This window comes from Nicotiana tabacum, chromosome 7 (genome assembly GCF_000715075.1).
Source record: "Nicotiana tabacum cultivar K326 chromosome 7, ASM71507v2, whole genome shotgun sequence".
In the NCBI taxonomy this organism is placed as follows: Eukaryota; Viridiplantae; Streptophyta; class Magnoliopsida; order Solanales; family Solanaceae; genus Nicotiana; species Nicotiana tabacum.
Window position 1 is genome coordinate 25,931,075 of NC_134086.1, and position 24,291 is coordinate 25,955,365.

Here is a 24,291-nt window from a genome sequence, read left to right on the forward strand (position 1 = left end):
CCTGTTCCTAATATATTGTCTTCCTGTCTTAACTGCTACATGCTTATTGGTGTTTCCATGTTTAATTGCTTCTTGTTAGATATTGTTTCTTTATTGAAGGTATTAACTATTCCGTAGTTTCATTTTATTATATTATTGGTTTAAGTTGGTTTATCGGTATTTCATGGTGTATTTTGGTTGGTCTCGTTGTGTAGTATTAATTGAGTAAAGTTTCATAATTGTATAGCCTTCTGTTTGCTTTGGTTTGAAGCTTAAATAGCGTGGCGGGTTTTGAGCCGAAATTTTTGTTCTTATTGTGTGATTGGTACTGATATGGTGGGATCGGGTTGCACATCGCAATAGGAGGAATAAGGGTGAAATGTAATTGTCTGGTGGGATCGGGTTGGGCGCCGCAACAGGAGAAATAAGGGTGATATATTGAGGAGTAATAAGGGTGAATTGATATTGTACGGTGGGATCGGGTTGCACACTGCAACAGGAGGAATAAGGGTGGATTGATACGGAGTAATAAGGGTGAATTTTCATATTGTTACGGATTATATGGTGGGATCGGGATACATGCCACATCAGTTTATTGTTATATATCCTTCCTCTGCTATGAATTATTCTGTAATTCTGTATCTCACTTAAGGATTTGTTATAGCTGAGTACTAATAAGATATTTCAACTCCGTATTCATTTTGTTTTCTTCTCGCTTTATTACATACTGTATGCAGGTTATATTGTAATTGCCTTGCCGTAGCCTCGTCACTACCTCGTCGAGGTTAGGCTCGGCACCTACTCGTACATGGGGTCGGTTATACTGATACTACACTCTGCACTTTCTGTGCAGATTTTGGAGCTGGTAGTGGCTGATCGAGAGGTTGGTTGCGGACATTTCATCTAGGAGACCCAAGGTAGTCTTGCTAGCGTCCACAGGCCTTGGCGTCTCCTCCTATGTTTCTACATTCTTGTTTTCTTTTCTTCGAAACAGATGTATTTTCTTTCAGACCAATGTTTGTAGATATTCATAGTAGGTTCCTAGATTGTGACACCAGTTTCCGGGTGGTAACAATTATGGGATTGTCAATAGTATATAGATAACAATTTTACCTTCTGTACCTTGTAATCAAGAATGTAATTAGGAATATGAATCAGATCTTTTCGTAACCAGCAATTAAATAATTAGAATACAAAAATAATAATTTGAGAACAAGCTAATTAATTCGAGGAAGGAACAATATTATATGATTAGAATGATACTAATTAAAAATGATAAGACACAGCGTAACAAGATATTTATCTTAATGCTTGCCAATTGGGTAACAGAAAATTTATTGTGGTTATTTACAACAAAATCCAATCAAGAAATGATAGAAACCTAAAATTCTCTCCCACAGAAAGGTGAACGGTAAAAGTAACTATCATATATATAAATCTCCTAAAAGTCACATGAGAGAAATAAAAAGTTTTACTCGCCATGCATGTATTTTTGATCCCAAGCATATATAGAACTAAACATGCAATTAAATTACCTGTATTCATTTTCTCCATTCGCAAGATCAGAACCAAGGTTGTTTGGTTGTAGCTCCATAAATTATATATAAGTACAAAGCAACTGACATGAATAAAGTATAACAAAAAGAAAAGGAAAAAAACAAAGCTCCAAAAGCTATGCAAAAGGATATTGTATTGGTGGAAAAATAGACTTGACACGTGGATTAATGATAAGCTGGCAGGTGGCATTAGAATTAGAGCAATAAAAAAGAATGATGAGGCGTGAGCAAAATACCTGCAGGATTATTTACAAAGATATTGCATCTAACAACTGGGATAGAAGAGATAGACACGAGATGCATGATTAAAGACTACAAAAGAAGAAGATTCATTAATAGCTACGAATAAGGAAAAGAAATCTGCACAATCCTTGATTATGCGCGATTGGCTATTTTTACTATAATCATTACGAATAACTCAAGTAACGGGCAATTAATATAGTTAATGTTAATAACGGGCAAGAATTGAGAGGGGCAAAACAGTTACATATTATACCCTTATATAAATTCCCTTACCATATTTTATACGATCATCACATAATTCACGAAATAATATTATCATTGCTTACATTTTTACTTTCTGCTATGTGAAGATCTTGTTCTGAAAAGAAGTTGGGATCGTCAATAAGATTGTTTTTTCCTTATTCTCTCAAAATTTTATTTCCTTTATTTCCAAGTCTGGTTATATTAGGAAAAGTGAAGCAAAATTAGTTACTAGAAACCCAAATTATTACTCCGGTTTATTTAAGTGATTTTTTGACTATTTTCACGCATATTAAGACATTCATCTTTTAGCATTAAATAATAATAAAATTGACCATATTAACCTTAGTTTGTTCATTGAACTTATAACAAACTACTCCTAGGTTCTTTACTCCAAGGACAAATTTGAAAAGAAGAAGTTAATTCCTTCTTGATATCTGAAAAAATCAAATATTGTGAACCACAAAAAAAGGCCAAAAATCACTTAAATTGGACCGGATGGAGTATATTATTTGCTTTGACCACAAAAACAATTTTTTGTTAAACTATATGGGTTGTCTAGCTGACTTGGGCAACCATACCCAAAAAAGATTAGAAAAAATACCTATTTAGTGAGTAAAATCAATAAACTTTGCTCAAGAAATATTGCATTTATTTTATTTCTAGTAAATAAGTGAATTAGGTTAAATGAATTACCGAAAAGCAAATAAACTGACCTAATTTGACTGCTGCAGGTTGGCTCCTCCATTGTAAGTGCTAAGAAAGAATAATTCATAAATGGATTACAATGAATATATGAGTCGAATTTTCATCAATGATTAATTAAGGAGTAACAGAAATATTAATTTAGTAGTAGAAAAGTCAACAAAGGGTGAATGTTTAGAAATTAGAAGTGAAATGGGATTTCAAGGCCTATCGAAATAACGCCTTGCAATCTAAAAAAATTTCTCTCTACTAGCCCACCAACGAACTCCACACCATGGAACCCCACTGGTCAAACCACCATTTCCACCGGAACCTTCGGATAAACAAATCTAAATGGAGGTAGAAACACCTCAACACTCCTACAAGGAAATGCTCCTGGACAAGCAAGCGTGCAACCAAACTAACTACTATGATATGGATAACCAGTCAACCTCAGAGTTGGATAAAGGAAAGCACATTGAAGGCTCAATTCCCCTCTCACAAGAAGAAAAGGAATGCCTTTATACGCCATGGAGATACTCGGTAATCATCAAAATATTCAAAAGAAAGATGCCTCATCACATGCTTCGATCTAAACTAATTGACCTATGCAAGCCATCTAAACAGTTAATCTTGATTGACCTAGGGTGGGACTTCTACATAGTAAAATTTAGCTTAGAGGAAACCATGGTGAAGGCACTACACCTAAGGCCTTCGTTCATTTCTGGACATTTCCTATCCGTTCGAAAGTGGGAACCAAAATTTGTCCCTCAAGAAGCCAACCTCACTTCTACTGCCATTTGGATACGGCTACCCAACTACCAACAGAGTTCTATGACAAGGTTATATTGGAAAACGTTGGGAGGAAATTAGGTAAACTCCTCGAGATAGACCAATGTACATCCTCTATCCTAAGGGGGAGATATGCACGCATTTGTATCCAAGTACCACTAGAAACTCCAGTGGAAACAATAGTTATTATAGGAGATCATAAACAAGCAGTGATCTACGAAGGCGAAGGAACCCTTTGCACCAGTTGTGGCAGGATAGGACACACTGCTCCTAAGTGTAACTATAAGCCACATACCTCCACAGTATCCAATGGAACACAAGAAGTTCATCAAATGGAACCAGCCCCAGAGGAAAGTGAATGGAAGATTGTCACCTTCCCACGAAGACGCAAGCAGGGACAACCAAAAACAGTTATCAACAATGAAGGTAAAGTGCATAAATCACAGCCTACTCCACAGGCAGAAGAGGTACAGGTAAACATGTTTGACGCCATTTCAGGTAAATTCCTACAAAAATAATTTTAACTACAATTTAAAAAACGCATTAAACAGTACTCAAAAAAAACAAAAGAAGGTCATTTGGCCCAATAAAATACCCTCTTGTGCTCAATATCCAAGCCCAAGTGACCAGCCAAACACGAGAGCCAAACGAAAAGCGAGGCCAACAACAGATGACCCCACTGACTCAAATCATCAGCCCAATTCTCAAGTGAACATCAGCCCAAACCCCAATGCCTCAATCATCATACTGGGCGAAACGCCCAATGGGGCCAGTCCCTTAAACCCAAACGAGCACTCCACCATGGGAACCACTGACAACCCAACTCCTCACTCAAACACCAAAGCCTATGCTTTCCCTACCAAATCTACTACAACACCCTCTAATGGAAAAATCCCAAGAGACAAAAATGATAATTGAGTGCCCTATCTGCACTCCTCTCCTTCTCTAGTCGAAAAGACCACAACCGTCACCTCCATTACATCCTCAATTAATGAACACCCAACCCCCTAATCCCAATACTCAGAAACCTTTCCACTATCCAAGATGTGACACAAGAAGGGGTCATGATGGGAGAACAACCCTTAAATCTCACTCCCATCGTTACCCAAAGTAGTAAACTAAAGAAGCATAAAAATGGCAAAAAATTTGCTTCCAAACACCATCTCCACCCACCCACTACCACCGGACCACCAACCGGCCTCATGGTTGGAGGTTGCCTTGTAGGGGCAAGGCCTTTCCTATGATTTCACCCTGGACAATCGGAGGGTGACACTGATAGTGCAAAATCTGGCACACCTAGCTAGGGTGACGGTGGAAGCCCTGAACAAGGCCTTGGTGGAGGTTGGTCCTCTCCTATGGAAATCGATGGCCAACAACGACAGCCCATCACCAATAACAGACCCCAAACACTCAACAATCACATCCTTCAGAGCTTTCAATCTCTCCCCTTCTTCCCAGATCTAATGAAAGATGACCCAGCGGTGGAACCAGTCTTCATTCCGATCGACCTACCAACCAAACCTTCATCTTCCACTCCAAGGAGAACGAACAACTCACCACCCCTCCAGAACATCCAACAAGGAATCTCCAAAGCAGTGCCAAATTCAAAAGGCACTGTTTAGAGATGGTGAGGATGACAAACCAATAATGTTAGTTTTGCTTGAAACAAAGATGGCAGACTATTAGACCTTGACCCAGAACCTTGATTTTGACATGATCATTCAGTCTCTAGCGGTAGGCCCATCTAGGGGAATCGTGTTTATTTGGAAGGAGGATCTCGTAGATGTGGAAGAAGTAGCCACTACCCCCTAAGGTATCCACGCAATGGTGAAGGTAAGCCCAGATCACCCTCCATGGCTTTTTTCAGCTATTTATGCTAGTAACCTTTTAATAGAAAGAAAGTTCCTATGGGAGCAGCTAATCACTATCTCCAATAACACAAGAAATAATTGGTTCATAGGTGGAGACAATGAAGTCTTGAAGGCCAGGGACAAGTTTGGGGGCAGCCCTGTAAACCTGAGCCACAGTAACCTATTTTGGAACTGCATAAACAAGTGTCACTTAATAGACCTAGGGTATAAAGGAAGCAAGTACACCTAGACTAACAAAAGATATTCCAACAGAACTTCCCTAATCCTAGAAAGAATTTATAGGTGTTTTGCCAATGAAGGTTGGATTGAATAGTACCCTGAGGCAACTGTTCAACACCTCACTAGGACCCATTCAGACCACTGTCCTTTAAAAATTCAACTGGTGGGGCACCTAAGTAACAAGCCCTCAAGGCCCTCCAGATTTGAAACAATGTGGCCTAGCCACCCTTCCTTCCCCAGCATTATCAATAGAGCCTTCTCTGGTCAATCCTCCCTCCTCCAATCCACTGAAAATTTCAAAACTCTGGCAACCAAATGGAACCAAGAAGTCTTTGGAAACATTTTCCATCAAAAAAACAGACTCATGGCCAGAATCTGTGGTATCCAAAAGTCCCCTAGCTACCAATTCAGTAGCTTCCTTTAAAAGCTTGAAACATACCTTAATGATGAGCTGAATCTCATCCTCAAGAATGAGGAAGACTTTTGAAAACTAAAGTCTCGGATCAACTGGCTAAATGAGGGTGATGTCAGCCCCAGATTTTTTCACACTTCTACCCTTAATAGAAGAAGGAGAAACATAATCCTATCCCTCAAAGAAGAAAATGGTAACTGGATCTATGACCAAAAGGAGATCCATTCTTTACTGAGCTTTACTCAACCTCTCACTCTAAAGTCTCTTGGGCAACCACTCACCACTCTACCATGGAACTCACTCTGCCCCAAAGCCACAAGGCTTTCATGGACAGGCCCCTTCAAATGTGTGAAATAAAAAGGGTTGTCTTCTCTAGCAAACCTTTCAAATCTCCAGGCCCTGATGGCCTCCACCCTTTCTTCTATCAAAAATACTAGGGTATTGTTAGGGACTCTATCTCAAATTTTGCCAAAAGTGCTTCAGCACAAGCTCCGTGGATAACACCATGAACCAAACCCTTATGTGTCTAATTCCTAAATGTCCACAAGCCTCAATGTTGAAAAACTTCAGACCCATTGGCCTTTGCAATACCATCTATAAAACAATCACTAAAATCATTGTAAACGGGATAAAACCTATCTTACCTCACATCATAGACCAAGCCAAGCAAGCTTCCTAACTAATAGAAGGGCATGTGACAATGCCAATATTATCCAAAAGTACATCAACCATTTCAGGAAAATGAAGGGCAAGAGTGCCAATATAATTCTAAAAATAGACCTAGAGAAGGCCTTTGACAGGCTAGAATGGCCTTTTATTAGAGATACTCTAGATGCCTTCAATTTCCCAAAGGGCCTATCCAGGCTCATCATGTCTTGCATAAGTACTTCCTCCATCTACATCCTTGTCAATGGGGTTAAACCTAAACCTTTCAACCCCTCAAGAGGCATCAGACAGGGAGACCCCATGTCCCCCTATATATTCATCATGTGTATGGAAAGGCTTTCTAGATCTATTTACAAGACAGTTATGCAAAAGCAAAGGCACCCCATAAGCATAAGTAGGTCTGGACCAAAAATCTCATACCTCTTCTTTACAGATGACCTCACTCTCTTTGCCAAAGGTAACATCAGAAACTGCAATACTATCCTCTCCATATTACACAATTTCAATAGTCAGTCAGGACAAAAAATAAACCTAATCAAATCCAGAGTCCTTTTTCCTCAAACACCACCCAAGATACCTCCCAACATCTCACCAACATTCTGTCCATCAAATACACAACCTCCTTTGGAAAATATCTTGGTTTTCCCATTTTCCACAAAAAACAATCAGCCTCAGACTTCCAATTCATTATTGACAATATGCAAACCAAGTTGGCTGGCTGAAAAACAAAATACCTCAACATAGAAGGGAGAACAATCCTGGCCAAAACCACACTAAGCAGCATCCCAAGTCATGTAATGCAATACATCACCCTTCCTATCAAAGTAACCAATCAAATTGATAAAATTCAGAGAAACTTCCTTTGGGGCACCACCCCTGAAAAGAAAAAGCTTCATTTGATTAAGTGGGATATAGTCACCAAAACCAAGCCTGAGGGAGGGCTAGGGCTGCAAAAAGCTAGCTTTAAAAACAAAGTTGCTCTAGCAAACCTGGCATGGAGAGCTTACAAGAATACCAACAGCCTTTGGGCTAAAGTCCTTATTCACAAACACTGCAACATGTCCAGACCTACACATGTTTTGAGACACTCAAGGAACCATAAATCCTCAATTTGGAAGGGTTTACTAAAGGCCTGGGAAACCTGTAGCAAAGCCAGTAGATGGGTTATTAATAGAGGGAATAGGGTCAATTTTTTAAATGACTGTCATGACCCGGATTTCCCACTCTCGTGAGTCGTGATGGTGCCTACTCGTAGAAGCTAGGCAAGCCACGAAATTCAGAAATCTTTAACTCCTTTGTTTTAATCTTTTTAACAACTTGCATTTAACAGGTGATAAACATTGAATAACAGCGGAATGTGAGATTAGCGGAAGACTTAGGCAAATATAAAACTAAAATAATACGAAATCCAACATATGTCTCTACCCAGAAACAGGTGTCATAACATTCATGGACTAACTATGATTACTACATACAAATGTTCGAAAGAAAGAAACATCGTCCGTCTCGGATACAAGTGATACAGAACATAATAAAAGATGGAGGAGACGTCGGGGCCTACGGACGCCTGCAGGACTACCTCGGAGTCTCGATGAACTGAAGGTTGGCTCCCCTACTGCTGCTGACCAAGCACTGCTCTAGTATCTGCACAGAGTGCAGAGTGTAGTATCAGCACAACCGACCCCATGTGCTGGTAAGTGTCTGGCCTAACCCCGACGAGGTAGTGACGAGGCTAGGACCAGACTCCAGATAAACCTGTGCAGTTATATAATATACAAGAAAAATATAAACAGGTAATAACATTTTAAAAGGGAGGGAAGGAAACATGCTTCGGGGAAACATAACAATCAATAACTTAATAAAGTATGAAAGAACACTCGATGTCTACAATCAATAAGATAATAATATTGTTGCGGCGTGCAACCTGATCCATTATAATTTAACATTGTTGCGGCGTGCAACCCGATCCACATATATAACTGTTGCGGCATGCAACCCGTTCCAATATAATATCTGTTGCGGCGTGCAACCTGATCCACATATATAACTGTTACGGCGTGCAACCCGTTCCAATATAATATCTGTTGCAGCGTGCAACCCGATCCACATATATAACTATTGTGGCGTGCAACCCGATCCAGTATAATATCTGTTGCGGCGTGCAACCCGTTCCAATATAATATCTGTTGCGGCGTGCAACCCGTTCCAAATATATAGTCAACAATAATCATAATTAACCATCTCGGCAAGGGATCAACAATAGTTACACTATCCCGGCAAGGAAACTCAACAGTACAAGTATATACGTCCCGGCAAGGGAGAAACAACCATAACCAAACTTGTTCCAACATCTAACTATCTCAACTAGTTTCAACATCTAACTACCTCAGCTATAACTAAACTGGTTACAACACCTAACACGAAGAATCATCAACCTAAGCGTCTGTAATATCAATTAAGAACACAATGCAAGGGAACCTCAATTCAACAATAGCCCGGCAAGGGGGCAACATAATGATCTCTTCTCTTTCTCACTTTTACCTCACAATTCACTTCACAACCCGAGCCAATGCTCTAGAGTTTCGATTATTACTTATACTTTCACAATTCATTATACAACTGGAGCCAACGCTCATTAATGTTCATAGGTCGCAATTCTTTCCACAACTTTACACAACAAGTAGAAATCTTCACTAAGGCATGAATAATACAACGAGATCATGAAAATCACAAGATAAGACTCACGGTCATGCTTGACACCAACGCATAGATACCCGTCACCATGCCTATACGTCGTACTCGACAAGAAGCAAATATCAAATAGGACACAACTCCTAATCCCTCAAGCTAAGGTTAGACCAAACACTTACCTCGATGCAACGAACACAAATCAAGTCTCAACTACCGCTTTACCTCTTGTTTCCACCACCAACTCGCTTGTATCTAGCCACAATTTGCTTAACAACATCAATAAATGTTAAATGAATCAATTCTAATGCATGAAGATAGGTTTTATAAACATTTCCCCAAAAAGTCTAAAATCGACCCCGGGCCCGCTTGGTCCAAACCCAAAATTCGAACCAAAACCCGATTACCCATTTACCCCCGAGCCCGGATATATAATTGGTTTTGGAATCCGACCTCAATTTGAGGTCTAAATTCCCAAATTTCAATATTCTTAGGTTTTACCCAAAATTCCCAATTCCACCATGAAAATAATTGATTTGAAGTCGAATTCATGTTAAAAGATGTTAATGATTGAAGAAACTAGTTAAAAATGACTTACAATTGATTTGGAGAAGAAAGGTTGTTTGAAAAATCGCCTCTTATGTTTTTGGGGTTTTGAAAAATAAAAATAACTGGAAATCCCGTCTATTTATACCCCTCTCAAACCACCTGTGTGGACCGCACAAAATGGACTGCGGTCGCACAGGCCTTCCTGAGGTACTGCGGTCCAGTTCCCTGTGCGGACCGCACGAAATGGACCGCGGCTGCCCAGGTCTCCACCGCGGACTGCAAGAAATCGAGCGCGGCCGCGAAGGCTTGGCCTTTCTCACCACGGACCACACAAATCCCACCGCGGTCGCGGAGTCCCCACCGCGGTCGGGAAATTTCCACCGCGGACCGCGAGACCTGGCTTCAGAGACCTGCAACTTCTATGAATCTGCAACTTTTTTCTATGTGTAAAAACATCCTGAAACTCATCCGAGCCCTCGGGGCTTCAAACCAAATATCATACTAACTCAAAAACAGCATATGGACTTACTCGTGTAATCAAATCATCAAAATAAACTCATGAACATCAAATTAAATCTCGAGATTAATGAAATTTTCTCAAAACTTCTTTTAACATAAATTTTGCAATTTAAGTCCGAATCAGGTCACATGACATCCATTTTTCACCAAATTCCACAAAAATGTCTTAAATCATATATAAGACTTGTACCGAGCGCCGGAACCAAAATACGGGTCTGATACCATCATGCTCCAAGCAAATTTCACTTCAATTTTTCCTTAAACAGTTTCAGAAAATAATTTCTTTTAAAAATTCATTTCTCGGGCTTGGGAACTCGGAATTCGATTCCGGACATACACCAAAGTCCCATATTTACGGACCCTCCGGGACCGTCAAATTACGGGTCCGGGTCCGGGTCCGTTTACCCAAAACGTTGACCGAAGTCAAATTAACTCATTTTATAACCAAATTGTTTTTATCATTTTTCACAGAATTTCATATTTCATCTTTCCTGCTATGCGCCCGAACTATGCACACAAATCGAGGTGGCTCTAAATGAGGTTTTCAAGGCCTTAGAACACAGAATTTAATTTAAAGCAAGTGATGACCTTTTGGGTCATCACATTCTCCACCTCTAAAACAACCATTCGTCCTCGAACGGACAGAAGAAGGAAGTGCCTAAGTCGGGGAAAAGATGGGGATAACGACTCTGCATATCGGACTCGGACTCCCAAGTCGATGCCTTAGAAGGATGACCTTTCCACTGAACACGAACAGAAGGAAAACTCTTCGACCTCAACTAACGATCCCACCGGTCTAGAATAACTACCAGCTCCTCCTCATAAGACAAGTCCTTGTCCAACTGGACAGTGCTGAAATCTAACACGTGGGATGGATCGTCGTGATATTTCCGAAGCATGGACACATGAAACACTGGATGCACGGCTGATAAGCTCGGCGGAAAGGCAAGTCTATAATCCACCTCTCTCACTCGATCAAGAATCTCAAAAGGGCCAATGAACCTAGGGCTAAGCTTGCCCTTCTTCCCAAATCTCATCACGCCCTTCATAGGCGACACTCGAAGCAATACCCGCTCACCTACCATGAATGCCAAATCTCAAACCTTGCGGTCGGCATAACTCTTTTGCCTGGACTGAGCTGTGCGAAGTCTATCCTGAATAATCCTGACCTTATCCAAGGCATCCTGAACCAGATCCGTACCCAACAATCGAGCCTCTCCCGGCTCAAACCATCCAACTGGAGATCGACACCGCCTACCATATAAAGCCTCATAAGGAGCCATCTGGATACTCGACTGGTAACTGTTGTTGTAGGCAAACTCTGTTAAAGGCAAGAACTGATCCCACGAACCTCCAAAATCGATAACACAAGCTCGGAGCATATCCTCCAAAATCTGAATAGTCCGCTCGGACTGCCCATCCATTTGAGGACGAAATGTTGTACTTAACTCAACCTGGGTGCCCAACTCTCGCTGAACTGCTCTCCAGAAATGCGAGGTAAACTATGTACCTCGGTCCGAAATGATAGATATAGGCACACCATGAAGACGAACAATCTCCCGGATATAGATCTCAGCTAACCTCTTGGATGAATAGGAGACTGCCACAGGAATGAAATGCGCTGACTTGGTCAGCCTATCAACAATGACCCCATACTACGTTGAACTTCCTCCGAGTCTGCGGGAGTCCAAAAATGAAATCCATAGTGATCCGCTCCCACTTCCACTCGGGAAGCTCAATCCTCTGAAATAAACCACCAGGACTCTGATGCTCGTACTTAACCTGCTGACAATTCAAACACCAAGCTACATATGCAACGATATCCTTCTTCATTCTAAGCCACCAATAATGCTGCCGCAAATCCTGATACATCTTCGCGGCCCCCGGATAAATAGAGTACCGGGAGCTATGGGCCTCCTCTAAAATCAACTCTCGGAGCCTATTTACATTGGGCACACAAACTCGACCCTGCAATCTCAAAATTTCATCATCATCTAAGGTAACCTGTTTGGCACCTCCGCGCTGCACCGTGTCTCTAATGACACACAAATGGGGATCATCATACTGTCGATCACGGATATGCTCCAATAAAGAAGAACGAGCGACCATGCAATCCAATACATGATGAGGCTTAGAAATATCCAACCTCACAAACTGATTGGCCAAAGCCCGCACGTCCAAAGTAAGCGGTCTCTCACCGACCGGAATATAAGCAAAACTGCCCATACTGGCTGACTTCCTACTCAACGCATCAGCCACCACATTGGCCTTTCCCGGGTGATATAAGATAGTGATATCAAAATCCTTTAACAAATCCAACTACCTCCCCTGCCTCAAATTTAGCTCCTTTTGCTTGAACAAATACTGAAGACTCTTGTGATCTATGAACACCTCACATGCCACGCCATATAGGTAATGCCTCCAAATCTTCAATGTGTGAACTATGGCTACCAACTCTAAATCATGAACTGGATAGTTCTTCTCATGAATCTTCAACTACCGCGAAGCATAGGCAATGACCTTGCCATCCTACATCAACACTACACCAAGCCCAATATGGGAAGCATCAGAATAAACTGTATTAGGCCCTGAACCTGTGGGCAAAACCAACACCGATGTCGTAGTCAGAGCTGTCTTGAGCTTCTGAAAGCTCTCCTCACACTCGTCTGACCATCTGAACTGGGAACCTTTCTGGGTCAACCTGGTCATCGGGGCTGCGATAGATGAGAACCCCTCCACGTACCGGCGATGGTAACCTGCCAATCCCAAGAAACTCTGAATCTCTATAGCTGATGCTGGTCTAGGCCAGTTCTTGACTGCCTTAATCTTCTTCGGATCAACCTTAATACCCTATGCTGATACAACATGGCCCAGAAATGAAACTGAACTTAACCAGAACTCACACTTCAAGAACTTAGCATATAACTGACTATCCCTCAAGGTCTGAAGAACCACTCTAAGATGTTGCTCGTGCTCCTCCCGACTACGGGAATATATCAAAATATCATAAATGAAGACTATCACAAATGAGTCCAAATAAGGCCTAAACACTCAGTTCATCAAATCCATAAAAGATGCTGGGGCATTGGTCAACCCAAATTAAATAACCAAGGACTCATAATGCCCGTACCGGGTGTGAAAAGCTGTCTTAGGGACATCGGATGCCCTAATCCTCAACTGGTGGTAGCCAGATCTCAAGTCAATTTTTGAAAATACCTTGGCACCCTGAAGCTGATCAAACAAATCATCAATCCTCGGTAATGGATACTTATTCTTGCTTGTAACCTCATTCAACTGCCAATAATCAATACACATCCGCATCGATATGTCCTTTTTCTTGACAAACAACACTGTCGCACCCCATAGTGAAACGCTGGGTCTAATGAAACCCTTCTCAAGCAAGTCTTGCAACTATTCCTTCAACTCTTTAAACTTAGGCGGGGCCATACGATACGGCGAGATAGAAATGGGTTGAGTGCCCGGAGCCAAATCAATGCAAAAATCAATATCCCTGTCAGGTGGCATACTCGGCAAGTCTGAAGGGAATACTTCAGGAAACTCACGAACAACAGGCACAAAATCAATAGAGGGAACCTCCGCACTAGAATCACGAACATATGCCAAATAGGCCAAACACCCCTTCTCGACCATGCGTCGAGCCTTCACATATGAGACAACACTACAGGTAGAATGACTAGGAGTCCCTCTCCACTCTAAACGAGGAATACCCGATAAAGTTAAGGTCACAGTCTTGGCGTGACAGTCCTGTATTGGGAAAAATTGTATATAAAAGTGACATGTCAAGACACATGGACTGGTCAAATGGTCAAAGAATTACAATTAGCCAAGAGGCACGAGCAGCAACGGAAATGAGCAAAGACAAAGGAAGAGGTACGGGCGGTTATTCGAAGGATTCAGTGCCCGCACCTATTTAAGTCATTTATATCCAAGAATCAAAAGGAATGGATCTGAAAATAGAAAAGAGTGCAGATACAGTATTTAATAGGCATTAAATGCTGAATACGATAGAGAATTTGTATTAATATAATGATTATGTAACGTAGCATTCAATGTCTTTAATTATTCATAATAGCCTTATTATGATTTGGGCAAAATGCATATCTCCAAGATATCTATAAAAGGGAGATATCTGATCAATTGTAAGGACACGAAATACTATTGGAATAAACTTTGGTTTTTCTTTTATTCTCCTGATTATATTCTTGCTACCTAAATTACTCTCTTTTACATATTCTTTCGATTATCAGCAGCCCGTGTTCTTCTAAATTCTAGCTTTGACTAAAATTCTATTTTTTGATTAAACAAATTGGTTCCGTTACCGGGAATCTGATAATCTATTTTCTTTTCGCTTAACTTTCCTTGTTTCATCAACTATGTCGAACAACAATGACAACATTCAAGGAAACCAAGAAAACCAAATAAACCAACAACTTCAGAGAGACCCTCAAGATAATAATGCACTGATCATTTCTCCACAAGGCTCTCCTCGGCGATCTCGTGAAGGCACTCCTGAGGGATCTCATACAGATGGACAGGCTCAATTCGAAAATATTGAAGCTATGGATGAGGCTTTGCAAAAACTTATTACCGCACAGGTCAATAAAGTCGTTCAGGCCTTGGTTAGCCAGTTACCTGGTGCACCACCAACACCTACTCCAAATAACAACACTCTGGAGAACCCTCATTCCGGGCTTGTTAATTCAGGCAGCGGTGGAACCCCTAGTGAATCGCAAGATGGAGAACCAGGTAATTTAGTTAATTCAGATTTACAAAATTTAGTACTAACCTTGCAGAAACAAATCAAGGAGCAAAGTGAGCGCATAGAGCAGATACACGGGGTATCGCCCATAATCAAAGGGGTAGATATGGATAGATATTCGCAACAACCTTGGAAGCCAAGTACTGCTCCACTCCCAATTCTAAAGAAGTTCAAAATGCTTGATATTCCAAAATATGATGGAACAATAAACCCACCAGATCATGTGACTGCATTCACAATGGGTGTAAAAGGCAACGATTTGACTAAGCAGGAGATTGAATCAGTACTAGTCAAAAAAAATTGAAACGCTCACCAAAGGAGCGCTAACATGGTATTCTCTTTTACCCGAAAATTCTATAAATTCTTTTGCTGAGCTTGCAGATTCTTTCATCAAAGCACAATCGGGAGCTCAAAAGGTAGAGAAAAGAATGGAGGATATTTTCAAAATCAAGCAAGGGGACTCAGAACTTCTTAGAGAATTCATGGACAAATTTCAACGTGAAAGAATGACATTGCCACGTGTACCTGACAACTGGGCAGCTATTTCACAAGTAATTTGAATGAAAAAAGCTCGGAACCTATGAGGAGAATCAAGGAAAGCCTTCGAGAATTCCCAGCTACAACGTGGAATGATATTTATAACAGATATAGTATGAAGTTGAGGATTGAGGAAGATATTGTTCCACGATTTCAAAAAGAAGAAAAGGTAAGTTCAAGACGTACGGAGACTGAAAAAATATCCGGTAAAAATATGTACGAGCCTTACATGGGACCTGCGGGAAAGGACTCACGGTCAAAGCAGGATAATCAATGGTACGATCATAGATCAAGAAACAGAGAATCAGGTTCTTCATCAAGATTCAAGAACAAGCGAAATAACTATGAGTCACGAGATGATGATAGAAATTTAAAAGTGAGATTCGGTGGTTATAACTTCAATGTCAGCACCTCCGAGCTCGTAGCTGTTTTGAGAAGCATGGGAGATAAGGCTCGATGGCCAAAGGAAATGAGATAGAATCCAAACAGGTGCAACCCTGACCATTGGTGTGAGTTTTATAATGACCACAAACATAAAATAGCAGATTGCAGATTTTTACAAAGTGAAGTTGATCATTTATTAAAACAGGGATATCTTACTAAGTTGTTCAGTGAGAAAGGCAAGCAAGCTTACATGAAGAACAGGCAGGAGCCTCCAAAACCACCTTCTCCCAAAAGAACTGTCAACGTTATTAGTGGGGGTGAAGACATCAATGGTATATCATATACTGCAGCTAACAAAATTTCCAAAGTAACAATTACCCAAGGGAAACAGGTGCGACATGTTTTAGAGAAAGACAGCATTACATTCAATGGCGCAGATGCAGATGGCGTATTAACCCCTCATAACGATGCACTGGTAATATCTTTAATTGTACATGATAATAATGTGAAACGAGTTTTGATTGATCCAGGTAGTTCCGTGAACATTATTTTACTAAGAGTATTACGTGAGATGCAAACTGAAGATAAAGTGATACCAAAGGCGCATACTCTATCTGGATTTGATAATTCTAGTGTCCCCACGAAAGGATAGGTAACACTCACCACATTCACTAAAGGAGTCGTCAAAGATACAAAGTTTCAGGTGGTAGATATGGAGATGGCTTACAACATGATTCTTGGGAGACCATAGATCCATGAAATGGATGTTGTTCCTTCAACTTTGCATCAAGTTATTAAATTTCCATCGCCATGGGGAATCTGTCAAATTCGTGGAGATCAACATACAACCAGGGCTATAAACTCTGTTGCATATACAAGCACGAGAAATGAAGGTAAATAGCAATTACAAAAGGCGATTGAGGACACCACAATACAAACCTCAACTGAACAAGGGCAAACAGATGTAGATTCAAGGCTTGATACCATTAGAGAACTAGAAGAGAATAAAAATATCAAAACAACAATAGAGGAATTAGAGCGTGTCGTGTTATTTTCTCAATGGCCTGATAAAAAAATCTATGTTGGAGCCAATCTTAGCCAATGTATGAGAGGTAATTTAATTGAATTTTTGAAAACTAATGTGGACTGCTTTTCTTGGTCCCATTCTAACATGACAGGAATACCACCGGAGGTGATGACTCATAAACTAAATGAAGATCCATCATACCCTCCTGTCAAGCAAAATAAAAGAAAGCAAGGAACTTTCAAGAATCAGGTGATTCAAGAAGAAGTCCAAAAATTGCTAAAAATTGGTTCCATTCGTGAGGTAAAGTATCCTAACTGGTTAACTAACACTGTTGTAGTTCCAAAGAAGAACGGTAAGTGGCGGGTTTGTGTAGATTACACAAATCTTAATAAAGCCTGCCCTAAAGATTCTTTTCCACTACCACACATAGATCAATTGATTGATGCAACTGCAGGTCACGAACTATTAAGTTTTTTAGATGCATATTCAGGTTATAATCAGATTAAACTGGGATTCGGGAGATGAAGAAAAAACTTCATTCATAACAGACAGTGGGACTTACTGTTATAAAGTAATGCCTTTTAGTCTAAAGAATGCAGGTGCAACGTAACAGAGGTAAGTTACCAAAATGTTTCAAGAGAATTTAGGAAAAACTATGGAGGTATATATAGATGATATGCTTGTTAAAACTCAGTATTCAAAAGATCACATATCACAATTATCTAACACATTTTCAATTTTGCGCAAATTTAATATGAAGTTAAATCCCGAAAAATGTGCATTTGGCATTGCATCAGGTAAGTTTTTGGATTATCTTGTTTCTAACCGTGGTATTGAAGTGAATCCTGCACAGATTAAGGCCATTGAGGAAATCCCTGATATACTTTCAAACAAGAAAGAGGTTCAAAAATTAACAGGGAGAATTGCAGCCTTGGGAAGATTCATTTCTAAATCATCAGAGAAGTGTTTTAAATTCTTCTCAGCCCATAAGAAGCAGGATCATTTTGAATGGAATGAGGAATGTCAACAGGCACTCAGGAATTTGAAAACGTACTTATCAAATCCATCTTTGCTGGCAAAACCAAAGGTTGGGGAAAGACTACCCATTTACCTTGCTGTTTTGGAAGTTGTGGTAAGCACTGTTTTGGTCCGAGAAGAATAAGGTAAATAATCCCCTATCTACTATGTTAGTAAATCTTTGTTATATGCGAAGATGCGGTATTCTCAGCTAGAAAAACTTGCATTTGCATTAATCATGGCATCTAGAAAGTTAAGACCTTACTTTCAGTGTCATCCTATCGCTGTAGTACCTGCCTACCCTTTACGTAATATATTACATAAGCATGAGTTATCAGGTAGGTTAGCTAAGTGGGCAATAGAGTTAATGAATACGAAATCACATACCAACCTAGAACTACTATAAAATCACAAGTGTTAGCTGATTTCGTGGATAATTTTAGCCAAGGGATGCAATTAAAAGCAAAAAAAGAATTACAGGTATTCAGTGGAGCTAACCCGGGAACTTGGACATTATTCACTGATGGCTCATCTAATGTAAAAGGTGCAGGTTTAGGGATTGTCTTGGTACCACCTATGGGTGAAACCATTTGATAAGCTATTAAATGTCACTCCATAACTAACAATGAAGCAGAATATGAGGTTATGATTGCAGGTCTAGAATTGGCACGAGAGCTTGGCATAAATCAGATTATAATTAAGAGTGATTCGCAACTCGTGGTTAATCAAATGAAGGGGACTTATACAGCTAGGGAAGCAAGGATGCAACAATACTTAGAAAAGGTACGGGAATTGATAAAGTAATTTCAAACCTGGAAAGTTATACAAATACCAAGGGATGAAAATGTTGAAGTAGACACCCTAGCCAATCTCGCATCTGCAGCTGATGTGGAAAATGATGCAAACGCCTCAGTTATACATTTATTTCATTTAGTTCTCGATCTTGATAAGAATGAGGTAAATTTTAATAATTTAACTTGGGATTGGAGGAACGAGATTGTTGCTTTTTTGCAGTATGGTACCGTCCCTGATGATAAGAAAAAAGCTCATGCGCTTCGAAAGAAGGCTGCTCGGTACTGCTTAAAGCAAGGCAATTTATATCGTAAAATGTTCGGTGGTCCCTTAGCAAGATGCCTTAAACCTTCGCAAATGGAGTATGTAATGAAAGAAATACACGAAGGACATTGCGGGAATCACGCAGGAGGAAGGTCATTGGTAAGAACCTTAATTAAGGCAGGTTATTACTGGCCTAAGATGGAAGAAGAAGCAGAAAGTTTCATGGACAAATGTGATAAATGTCAAAGGTACGGTGACAATATGCATAGACCTGCAGAGTTATTACATCCGGTCATTGCACCATGGCCGTTTATGAAATGGGAAATGGATATCGTGGGTCCATTACCACAAGCAAAAGGACAGGTAAAGTTTCTGCTCGTACTCACTGATTATTTTACTAAATGGGTGGAGACAGGAGCATTTAAAACAAGTGCGAGAAAAGGAAGTCAAAGATTTTATTTGGCGGAATATCATATGTCGATTCAGTGTACCAAAGGAGATCGTGTGTGATAATGACCCTCAATTTATTAGAGCTCAAATCACGAAATTCTTTTAAAGTTGGCAAACTAAAAGGATTACGTCAACACCTTATCATCCGGTGGGTAATGGGCAAGCAGAATCAATGAACAAGGTTATTATCAATAATTTAAAGAAACGATTAGAGGAATCAAAAGGTAACTGGCCTGAAGTGTTACCTAGAGTTTTGTGGGCATATCGCACAACTGCAAAAACAAGTATAGGAGAAATATCATTTTCATTGGTTTATGGAGCTGAGGCTTTAATTCTAGTTGAGATAGGGGAACCAAGTACACGGTTCACACAAGCGACACAAGAATCTAATGACGAGGAGATGCGGGTCAATCTAGATTCACTCGAGGGAAGGAGAGAAGCTGCATTAATAAGAATGGCAGCACAAAAGCAAGTCATAGAACGATATTACAACCAAAAAGCACACCTCAGATTCTTCAAAGTGAGGGACTTCGTGCTTAAAAAGGTTTTTCAATCTACAAAGGCAGGTAACGCGGGTAAATTAAGTCCAACATGGGAAGGACCTATAGAGTTCGTGATATTGCAGGAAAGGGAGCATATGAGCTGGAGACAATGGATGGCAAGATACTACCTTTACATTGGAATGTTATTCATTTGAAGAGATATTATTTCTAAGTAATACCCACTGTCGGGTATCACCATTTTAAATTTAATTTTTGAATTGTTAAAATTTAGATGATAGGCAAAAGGCTAACCTGTACTAAATGATGAGTCACGACCTGTAAGGCACATGGAATAACCTAAAATTCCTGACCTAGGGTTACAGTTATTCTGATAGAAATTCAAACTGGTTAAGCAGTCTTCATCTATAATCGCACCTCCGAGTCCTGTATGTTTTTCCTTTTCAGGAAAAAGGACCAAATGAGAGAAAATATCAAGTGCTCGAGGCTTTATACTTCAACACTTAAACACTTGGGGGACTACATAATATACATAGACATGTGTATAGAGAAGGCAAAGAAGATTAAGGAAAAATCAAGCCTAAAAGAGTCAAGTGCAGAGTAAAAGTCACAAAGTCACGAGATGGATCCATGAGCTAAGGCGAAAGAAAAACCTCACTATAGTTAGGGTAAAGGCTATGTACTAAAACGGGTTATAAAGAAAAACCCCGTGTCTATTATTCTTCTTTTGTAAAAATCTGTTACAAGAAAAACAGTTACGAGAAAGTTATAGATGTAATTCAAATACATGTAAAGTATTATTCAAAACTTGTCAAAGTTATTTCAAAGAAACATGTGTGTTCCTATTTCTTTTATCGTATGACAACACCATTATGAAGTTGAGATGTCTTCTTCATTAAGTGTCGAAATATAAAAGGGCCCTCTTTTATAAACCTCATGTTTAAATTAATTAGTCATGAGGTTAACAGAAGCATTTTCGAAAAATAAAAATGCAAATTATTCTGTAAGTCCTTAAAAATAAAGGCAAGAATAATGCAAACAGAAGTTTAAGATAATAGCATGAAAAAGTTCTTAATATGTAAAAAATCTAAGACTAAGTTTGAATTTAGTCATAAAACTATGAAATTGTTTATACAGATTGCCCCATAAAAGACTTGGGGACTTGCGTTTCCAAAATAAACCCACAAATGAAGCTAAGGGTTTGATTACAATTTTCCAAAATAAAAACAAAAACAAAATCATTCAAATGATTAAAACTGGTCACTGAGAAGTTTGTGGAACTGAAGTAGGAACATCAATAGCAGCGGGCTCAATTTGGGCAGGTGCATCAACAGATGTGGTTTCAACTTGGCTTGCAGCAACAGGCTCGATTGGGCTTTAAAGAGTTGGGATACCCGTATCAGCTTCAACATTCACGGGAGCTTCAATCACGGGAGAAGGGAAGTCCTGAGTTTGCTGAGCTTTTTCAATGGTTTCATTGATCTTAGCTAACTCCGACTCCAGGTTGAAGTTTTCTTGGCCAGCTTCAATTAGGGTATCACAACGTGAATTCAAAAATGCCCAACTTACCTCAACAACAGATTTTTCTTCAAGGATCTTGTCACACCTCCTTTTTCACACACTCTGCAAGGGCGTAAAGGAGTTTTTCCAATTAAAGGACAATCGGAACGGGATTTAGTTATTAATTATTCAGAGTCGCCACTTGGGAGATTAATGGTGTCCTAAGTCACCGGTTGAATCCCGAACCGAGGAAAAATATGACTCTGTTAACAGTCCGCGAACCAGAAATTCGAGTAAGGATTTCTGTTAACCCGGGAGAAGGTGTTAGGCATTCCCGGGTTCCGTGGTTCTAGCACGGTTGCTTAACTGTTGTATTTGATTTTATCTGATTTTAATACATGCTAGCTTATGTGCTTTTTATTCGTAAACCGCTTTTTATCATTATTTATTTTAAAAGTATTGCGACGTCATGAAAACACGTTTCAAACCACGTCACAATCAATGCACCCATGGTCGTCAACACATTTCGACTTCGTCGAGATTTGGATTAGGGTCGCATCAATGCGCACCCGAGTTTAAAGAAGTAATTTAATTAAATCGCGCCTAAAGGTTCTAACGTAATATTATTCTGGGGGAGGCCGTGAAGTTCGCTAAACGGCCCTCCCAAGTTCTAATCAGTTTTAACAACCATTTATTGAGGGCCCCACATTTATTTATTTTTATTCGGTGAGGCTCGTCTCAGTTTATGAACCTATTTTTTCGATCATCATTTATTTTATAAGAATTATGACGTCGTGAAACGCGTTTCGAACCACGTCACAATCAATGCACCCGTGATTGTCAACACATTTCGACTTTGTCGAGATTTGGATTTGGGTCACATAAATGCGCACCCGAATTTAGGAAAGTAATATTATTAAACACGCGCCTAAAGCGACTACGCGTTTGCACTTTGTGAGGGCCATGAAATTTACTAAATGGCACGTCTCGGAATCTAAGGATCAATTCCTGCTTAAAATGAGGGCCACGCAATTTGTCATTTTTGTTTGGCATGGCGCACCTCAAATTATTTTTCATAGCCACGATGTATAAAACGCGCCTAAAACATTCTACGTGTGCATGAGTTCTTTTCCTACGTTAATAATTAACAGCTCTTTTCAAGTCCAATAGTATATGCACCTTTTTTCTAGGACAAAGACATGTTAATACATATGGACTATATCATGAAATACTACTGACATGAAGAATATGGCAAATTTGGAATACTACTGCCATGAAGAATATGACAAATTTGGAATACTACTGCCATGACATACTTATCATAAAGCAAGAGATGATAGTATAATCACGATTTATTGATATTATTGCCATAATGGCATTTGTCTTGCTACTGTTAATGATAGCAATTATGCTAAATTATCACATTAATTGCTCCCTTTTATGGAATTAACGGGAAGGAAACAACAATTATCATAGATCAAAATAAGGCGATATAGCAAATATAATAGTAACATGGCAAAATCAATGATAGAAATAACATCTCAGTACATTTGCTCAAATAGCCAAAAATGAATCCCAACAGTGAAAACACTTGAACCAACTCAATGGCATTTCCGAACAAAAAAACAATACAGAAAGATCCAAGAAACAAACTTATTATAAAATTCAATCAACAAACTTATTATAAAAATACAAACAGTGAATCAACATTTAAAATGATTTCAAAGCGGAGATAGAAATTCATTCATCACTAAATATAACAAGATACAAAGGGGTTCTTTTGAATTTACCTCTTAAACAAACAAAGCGATAGGGCTCAACTAACAATTTCCAATACAAGACAGCATCAACTGACAGTAACGAAACCAGCAAAACGGCAGCAAAATTCGTAGTACTCGACAGCAACAATACAGCGAGATCAACTTTAAAAGTTTTCAACAGCTTTTAAACCCAGAAAATCATTCCCCAAACTTATTTTCAGATCTCTTTTTTGAGTTTCTTTTTTGAACTTTTGAAAGTTTTGTTTCTAGCTCTATGGTGAGCGATTTTTCGTGTGTAAGCTGTGAGTGGGAGGTGAGGAGGAAGAAAGCTTGGGTTTCTGCAAAGGGTCTCTAGTGTCAGTGAGTGAAAAAGAAGGAGGGGCCTTTTAGTACAGGGGCGTCGTTGCTCTTCTCCCTCTGGGTCTAAGGATCTGATCGTATTTTTTGTCTTTTTTTTTAATGTGAGGGATTTAGGGTATAAAGAGGGCAAAGGGTTAATGGGTCAATGTTCTGGGCCTTTAAAATGGACTAGGGATTTAAAATCAAATGGGTTGTTCCAAGCTGGCCCAGTCCGATTTTGAGCTACAAAATGGCCCTTTTTTTCTTTGTTTTCTTTTCTTTTTTTTTCTTTTTGATTTTGAAATCCAATTAATTAAAATCCTAAAAATTTAAAAATCCTAAATTATCCAAAAGTGTGAAATTAAACTAATTAGATAATTATAAAAATTATAAACAACACTTAACTCTAAATTAAAAGAGATAAATCAATAAGCTAAAAATTAAAAGACAAAAATGTAAAAACGAGCTATTTTTTGTGATTTTCGAATTTCTATAAAACAAATAATTACCGGTTAGTTCTAAA

General features: G+C 39.4%; 1 long non-coding RNA gene across 3 annotated transcripts; it reads right to left on the reverse strand.

Annotated features, from left to right (window-relative positions):
• Positions 1–8,059: 8,059 nt before the first annotated feature.
• LOC142182659 (uncharacterized) lies at positions 8,060–23,876 on the reverse strand. Of its 3 annotated transcripts, XR_012711531.1 has the most exons (4): positions 23,460–23,876; positions 16,783–16,938; positions 16,370–16,469; positions 8,060–8,306 (listed from the first exon to the last, which is right to left on the reverse strand). It is a non-coding gene; the product is annotated as an uncharacterized LOC142182659 (long non-coding RNA). The 3 variants fall into 3 exon arrangements; XR_012711532.1 differs by lacking the exon at positions 16,370–16,469 and having other exon boundaries at positions 16,847–16,938; XR_012711530.1 differs by lacking the exon at positions 16,370–16,469.
• Between the last annotated feature and the right edge of the window lie 415 nt (positions 23,877–24,291).